The sequence below is a fragment of the Lynx canadensis genome, chromosome B1 (genome assembly GCF_007474595.2).
Source record: "Lynx canadensis isolate LIC74 chromosome B1, mLynCan4.pri.v2, whole genome shotgun sequence".
Taxonomy (NCBI): domain Eukaryota; kingdom Metazoa; phylum Chordata; class Mammalia; order Carnivora; family Felidae; genus Lynx; species Lynx canadensis.
This window is the reverse complement of record NC_044306.2, coordinates 52,550,534-52,558,179: the sequence shown is the minus strand read 5'-3', so window position 1 is coordinate 52,558,179 and position 7,646 is coordinate 52,550,534. Positions and strand designations below refer to the sequence as shown.

At 53.8% G+C, this 7,646-nt stretch overlaps 1 protein-coding gene across 1 annotated transcript in view; it reads left to right on the top strand.

The window, feature by feature from the left end:
* Nucleotides 1-2,396: 2,396 nt before the first annotated feature.
* The window catches only part of FAM167A (family with sequence similarity 167 member A), a 43,415-nt gene continuing 38,165 nt past the window's right edge, over nt 2,397-7,646 (top strand). The window contains exon 1 of the mRNA XM_030312714.2: nt 2,397-2,722. The gene's annotated coding sequence lies outside the window, so the exon portion shown is untranslated. The remainder of the gene's footprint in view (nt 2,723-7,646) is intronic.

Below are 7,646 nucleotides of genomic sequence, written 5' to 3'. Positions count from 1 at the left end.
ATGTCTCATTTACTTAGACATTTGGTACTCCTATCGTATTTACTTGGCGTGAAATCAGCAGCATTTTCCCACATCAGCATATTTTTTGAAAATATTTTTGTATGCCTACTTACTACCCTATGCTGGAGCTCTACACATAAACTCATTTGACCACCACATATGGTTAGACATTAGGGTTAAGACTGTTCCAACAGAGACCTGGTTCCTTCTCCTTCTCCTCTCTCCCCACTCACTGACTGTCCTGGTCTTCAGCACTGACTGACCACCCTCCTGCCCAGGCATGTGCCAGGCAGAGTGGGAGGCACAGGGGAAAGACCCCATCCCTGCCCCGGACAGGCTGCCTGTGTACGTGAAGACAGAAACAGTGCACTCACAAAAAAGCAGAACAGGAGCCCCATGCCGAATGACGGGTTGATAGGGTGAAGAAAGTTGAAAGCATTTCCAGATGGGATGGGTCGGCTCCACCCAGAAGACATCGGAGCACTTACCACATGCCGGGGCCAGAATACACTGGCGGCCAACAGGGCAGATGATCAGTATCCAGCACAGGGCCGTGTGGTCAGGTCCGGCCAGCCCAAGAGAATGCTGAGTCTGGACCAAGCCGTCTCCCTGCAAACATGGTTCCTGCCCCTTTGAGCCTACAGCCTCAGAAGGAGAGAGATATTAATCAAATAACTTCACAAATAAAGATCACATTACAACTGGTCCACAAGGGAGAGGTAGGTAGGGCTAGAGGACATGTAACCTGGGGCTCCCTCGGGAGGCAGAAGTGTGGCCAGGCCCATGTGGAAAGAGCAGGTGCGGAGAAGGACCTGGAAGAGTGTCTGGAGAGCAGAGCAGCAACACAGGATGGACCCCAAGGGGTGGGCAGAGCCAGGCCCAGTGGGCCATGCTGGGCTTTAATCTTGGGAGGAATGGGGGTTGTTGGAGGGCTGTAAGCAGGGAGGAGCGGGGCTTGGATTTCCCTTTGGAAGAGTTTGCTCCGTCTGTGGACGAGTAACTGGCCAAGGGGTGGGGGCAAGAGTGCACGCAGCACCACCGGTTAAGAGGCCTGCTGCAGGAGCTGGGGCAAGCTGATGGCGACCTGCACCAGGGTAATGGCCAAGGGGATGGGAAGAAAGGGAAGGACCGGATTGATATCTCTAGGATCAAGAGGTTGGGTCGATGACAGGACTCTCCTAAAAAATGCCCATTCAAATACACTTGCTAGCTTAGAAGCATGAACCTGTGAGCATGGTGCTCGCATTAGCAGGACGTCTCTGTGGACAAAGTCCCTCTGCAGACGTCCTAGCGAAGGCAAAAAGGAAGAAGTGGGATGGAGCCCAGATGGGGAACCGCAATGAAGGACAGAGCACCAGGGGGCAGCACCAGGGGCTGGGCATCTGTGGGGAATGAGTCGTCCCAAGCAGCCCAGCCCATGGGACCTGGGGCAAGTCACTGTGCAGCCCCACACCTCTGTGCGTGGGCACATCTGTCCATGGAGGAAACAACACCCGCCTTGCACCCCCCGTATGAGTGTGATGGCAGATTAGATCACTTTGGAGGATCCTGCCAACCTCAAGTGTCTTAGGAAAGGAACTTGGCCATGTCCCAGACTGCCCTAAGAATGAAGCCAACTTCCAGTAATCAGCCCTGAGGTCAGGGGTTCCAGAAGGAAGTGGAGCCCTTCCGCTCTGGACTGGAGCCCTGTGTCTCCAGTCAGGACTGACCCCAAAGGCCAGGATGGGGCAGCCGAGCTCCTGTCCTGTATGTGTTGTAGGTGCCTGGACCTGTAGACTCTGGTGGAGCACAGCCTGGTTCTTAGACCATAACTCTCTCCAGTGGTTGACAGGGCACATAGTAGTTAGTACGTGTCATCAGGCACCCTGTGGTTTGTGGGGAAAACACGTGCTCTGGGGCAGGTCTGGGAGACAGACCTGGAAGACGTCTGTTTCTACTTAACCTCTGGTTTGTACTTAGCCTCTCTGAGCCTCAGTTTCCTCATCTGTAAGCTGGAAATGCCCACATCTGTCCTGCAGAGTCGCTGTGACGGTGTGGCATAGGTTAGGTCCTCAGTAACGGGATTTGCTGCTGGTAGTCTGAACTCAAGACGCCTGTGGATGGGGTGTGGGCTCTAGGCTCGCTCAGGCCCGCTGGAAGGTCGTTCTCTTGCCCCCTCCACACACGCAAACTGCTGACACTGGCAAAGCCACGTTGCCATGCTTAGTGGAAAAACTGCTTTGGTTTCGGCTTTAATAATAATAATAATAATAAAATGGCTATTTGGGTTTGGTTTCGTCTAGGCTTTGGCAAACGCCTGTGGTTTGTTTCTACTTGCGGCTGGGCGGCGGCTCTGGTTCAGGTCCCGGCGGGGACCGAGCAACTGGAAGGGCTTTAGGACCCGGCTGCGCGTCTGCGGGACCCCGCGCGTCCCGGTCCCGGGAGCGGCGCGCGGAGAGGCTCGAATGAGAGGCTGGAGGGGATCGGGCTGAAACCGCTCGCGGTGAAATAGCTCCGCCGTCGCCAGGCAACCGCCCTGACGCAACGCAAAAGAAAAAAAAAAAAAGTCCCTTAAAAAAAGAATAGTGCTGAGAATTCACGGGAGCAGAGAGAAAGGGAGGCAGGAGCCGGCTCAGCCCCGCAGGCTGGGGCCAGGAGGCTGTGGCGAGGGTAGCCCGCGTCCGGAGAAAGAGGCGGGGATCTCGGTGACACCCTTGGAAAGGGCCTCGGAGCTCCTCGCAAGGTAGGTTCGCAACAGGGGCGGGAACGTTCCCAGGGCTGGGGTCCAGGCTGGGGTCGCGGCTGGGCGTCCGGCTGGGGATGGGCCGGGGGGCTCGGGGCCGCAGGTCCCTACAGTAGGCGCTGGCAGAGACCAGCCTGGCCCGGGGCTGGGGAGCATCGATCCTGCCGGCCCCTGGGGGCTCAGTTCCCTCGTATGGAATGGGACAGCCTGTCGGATTCTATCTCCCTTCTCCTTGCTGGCCCGTTCCGCGGTTAAGATCTGGATGGAGATTTGGGGTACACGGTCTGAGAGGGAGGAGCCCCACTCAGTCTCTCCAGGTCTACTCCCAGACTGCTTATCATCTCTGAGCCCACCCTGTCCCTTCTGTCCTACTTCAGGCTCCGTGACATGAAGTTCCTGCCCTCCCTAACTCAGAAGAAGTGGCCCAGGACACTTGGGCCCTGGGTGTTCTGAAGGGCTGAGGCCAGTGTGATCAGAGGGGACTGCGCAGCCCAAAGGGCCCCAGAGAAATGAGCAGCTCAGCCTTGAGACTGCACCCCCCCCACCCCACCCCCTCACTGAGAGAAGGCAGGAAGGTCTTTGGTCCTTGGCTAGTAGACAGGTGTCTCCTTCCACCAAGTCAGGTTGGATATTCTGCTTTTAAAATAATCCCTTATTGCCTATATCTGGTCTTCATTCCCTGTGGCGTATGGTTCCTCCGGAGAAGGTCTGGAAGGCAGGTTGGTTCCAGGCTGGTGGGCCGTGACCTCATCTTAGCCCACAGGCGTGTTCTCGCAGATTAAGTTTCCATCCACTCCCAGCCATTCCTGGTGAATCCCAGGTGGGGTGAGCCCAGGTCCCCATCAATAGGGAAATCTCCAAAGTGCCCAAGGGAAACATGGCCGGGAAGCAGCTTTCCTCCTTATGCCCCAGAGATGGTCCTGCCACCCACCAGGCAAGGGATGGCGAGTGCTGGGCAAAGTCCTGGGACAGCGGAGGTGACCATGGCGCCTCTAGCCTGACCACGTCCGCTAGTTTCTGCTAGCATGTTTTTCAGAGGTTTGGCAAAGCAACCACGAGCTGTACTTAGAGTGGATAAAGACGACAGCTCTTTCCTGAGTGCACTTACCAGTCAGGCACCGCTTGAGAACGCTTCGCATCCATTGGACATTTTATCCTCACAATCGCCCTTGGAGAGGACATCGCATCCCCATTTTGCTGATGGGGCCCCAAGAGATTCACTAACTCTGTGCAGCTCAGGTGCCTGGTGAAAGAGCAGGGAGGGTCAGCCTCACGTGCCTGACTCCTAAGACAGTGCTCTCACAGGAAGGCTGCTTTAGGGATCGGGAGGGAGAGGCCCAGAGAGGGCAAGAAACCAGTGGCACCCAGAGAAAACGAGAGCTGCCTGGCAGGGTTCATCCTGTGTCCTGGGAATGTCCCCTGCCGTCCTGTGGAGCCAGGAAACCCATTTCTTGCATCAGTAGCCTGAAAGTCCCTGCAGTGAGGCCTGGCTCACTTCAACCCCACTTGCCCCAAGTGGAGAGACGGATCCTGCCTCACCCCCTTTTCCTCTTTGCCCGCCCGAAGTCCTCCAACTTTTCATACACTTGTTCCTGTTTTGTCCTCCCAAATACACGCATAGATTTCCACAAAATTAGTAGTCGCGCTTCTGTGCCTACCAGCTTGGCCTTCCTCCAAAAAAGGGACTCTGGCGGAGAAGTAAATCAAGTCGGTGCCTAACTGTTTGCTGAGAGAGACCCACAGAGCCTCAGGCCCACGGGGAAGAAACCGCTTGTTAGGCTTCTCACACACTCGGGTGGTTTCCTCTAGGTAAATTTTGCTAGTGGAAAACTCCCGTGGCCCCACAAGAGCATCTGGAATTTTCAGACTCCTCTGGGAGCTGTGCTTTAACTGGCAATGGCTCTTTGCTTGACTGGGATGTTGAGCTACTCGCAAAGCTGAAAGATGAATGATACTCTGAATGCGTGGCTCCCCGTTTTACAGAATAGGAGTGAGGGAGTGCTTCCTAATTGGAAATGTCTGAGGACTAGCCAGGATGGCTCTCAATACGCAAATGTACACTGGGATTTGGATTGGGGTGAGAAGAGAGGAAGTCTTCAAGGCAAATTCTGAAGCCGTCCGTCCTCAGGCACAACTGGAAGGCGTGGGGAGGGTCTAAAGAGAGGGTATGAGCAGGAAAGGTGAGCCTGGAGGAGGGAAAGGGCTTTAGCAAGCACTTGGCAATCAGCCTGTAGAGTTTGGGTTGCCCTAGAGGGTCCAGTTGCCCATAGGAGTTTGGAAGGCTGCAAATGTCAGCTTTTCCACGGTTAGGACAGTTGCCCTGGTGCGTGAACGCCTAGAGCTTCCCCACCCCTCTCCCCATGTCTGTCTGGAGAAGCTAGGGAGAGAAAGGAAAAGAGAAAGAAGTGGGCAAGAGAAGAAGTGAGAGGCTTGCAATCCCCACACCATCTGCTTTCTTCCTGAATGCTACCCGACCCCTACCTCAACCCTGCAACAATGCTCAACCCAGAAAAACCTCTTAGAGACGAGATTGCATGAAGCAGCAGCCTGGTTCCCTGTGGGCACTGCCGTCCAAGGAAAGGCTCTCATCCCTAGGGGTAGAGGAGTAGCAAGCACTCCAGCAACAGGGGACTTCTCACCCCAGGGCCCCTGCCCAGCAGCCTTTGCAGAGCCCCAGGAAGGGGCAGGGGTTCGGCTTATCCAGAGGTACAGACTGAGCCCTATTTCTTCAAGGCAATCTCTCCAGTACGGCCAGAAATCCCCCTCCCCAGTATCTAACTGTGGGAGCTGGTAGTAGGTCCCAAAAGATTTCCTCATAGGGCTTGTCCCGTGAGACCTCCAAGGGAAGGTCCAGCAAGGAGCTGGTTTTCCGGGTACATAAGGGGCCCAGACAGGGACCTCCACTGTGGCCACAGTTTCAGGGCTTATTGAAGGCTGAGCAGCGTTTCCTCATTCCAGGAAGCCAACAGAGCCTCTGAACATGAGCTGGGCACTTCAGCCCTGCAAGGCAAGCTGGGGAACTCTCAGGGCGATAAGGACCCAGGAAGATCCTGGATCAGGATCCTTGCTGAGAGGCCACTTAGAGCCCTCACTGTGCCCCTACCCTCACCCCCCAGAGAGTTAAAAGTGACAGTGCCTCCTTAGTCCTGTGAGCATTTACGTGTGCTGTGCCTTGGGGACACTGAGGCCCGTCTGGTCCTTAAGCCCATTTGGTCATAACTTTAGGTTTTGCTGTGTTGTTTGTTTACTTGTTTGAAAAAAACCACTAAAAACTATGGTGAAGGTGAAGGCAAATCTCATTAACAGGTTGGATGGAGGCAAGCCTCAGACCAGACTCTGCCACACATGTACACATTTTTTGAACAACTATTTATTTGCAGACAAGTCCCGCAGAATTCATAAAGCTCGTTCTGTGGACTCAGTGAGGTCACAGCCATCTGTCTCTCTAGGCGCCCTGGCCACACCTTCCCCGAGAGCTCCCGAGATTGTTTCACCCTGCCTTTCAAGGTCAAGAGTGCCTCAAATAATTTTGACCAACCCACATATCTTGAATACCTCTGTTTTCACTAAGGAGAATGCATTTCTAACATTTCCTCTGTTAATTATCAAGCCCAGTGTTGAGTAGAGAGCAAGAAAGACACCCAAAGCACCTGCCACAGCCCCCTGTGGAACGCCGACCCTGTGCTTGGGGCTGCTGGCCAGGAGCGGGGAGTCCTGATTTGAATGCACCCTTGTTAAATGCACCTTTGTTGCAGCTAGCCTAGTGAAACCACATAACATCTCACTCCATCTACAAAGGGTTTTAAGATCAATAATGGTCATTGTGTCACAGATAAGACAATAGTCTTGCCCTCAAGGAATGTGGCTTCTGATCAGAGTTGCACATTAGAAAAGACACTTTGTGCAGCCTAGAGTACTGAGCTGACAGTAAAGTGATGTTCTGAACATTCTGGAGCACACAGATGTACATGAACTAACTTTAATGGTTTGGTAGCCATTTACCACTTTGACAGGCCAAGGAGAGGCCCAGCCAAGTGTTGATATGGACGGGAGGAGACAGTCCTATTAGACAGAGGCATAACTAAGAATCCACATATACCCTATCTCACTGGATCCTTCAGAGCTTTGAGGTAGGTTCCATTATGAACCAACCCCATTTCATGGATGAGGAACTTAAGACCTGGAGGGTTACCCAAGGTCATAGAATGAGTAGGTGTTAGAGCTGGGCTATCAACCCCTGTCCACCAGACAGCGTGGACATTGCTCAGCAGGCTGAATCCATGCTGGAGGCACCCCATCCCCCATCCAGCCCCAGCCCCTTAGGACAGGCCCTGCCCAAACACAGGGAAACTCTAAGGACCTTTCAATCCCTGGAGGGGTAAGCACTCCCAGACAGAGCATGAAGTGAACTGACTTGCATAAGCACAGAGCATATCATGAAATTTCTTAGGAAGTCCTTGCTAAATCATTAGGCTTTGGAACTAGTAGCACAGAGTGAAATAGAAAGACCATCCTCCAAACAAATTCCCATTTGAGCTGGAGTTTGTTTATTTGAAGTTAAAGCCAATTATCCTGTGGATTTGGAGAATCCTAAATCTGCCTTGTTTAAGGGCTGAGACAAATCCCAGTCGGGGGACATTTCGGTGGGCCGCACCCCACGGGGAGAAGGTGCACATCCCCAGGGCCTTTAGCTGTGAAATGGCACCCTGAATTTCAGTCAACTGTGAACTGTTCCCTACTTTTATAGCCAGAACACCCACTTGAACCGTGTTCTGCTTTGATCTCTGCAAATTGCATTAAAGGCAACTCTGTGTCTGCTTTCTGCCCCCTAATCCCCAACACCATGGCCTTTGGCCAGAAGAGTGCTGTGGTCACATGTGGCATTCGGCTGGGGGGACAACAGGCCACCTTGGCCCCCGCCTGG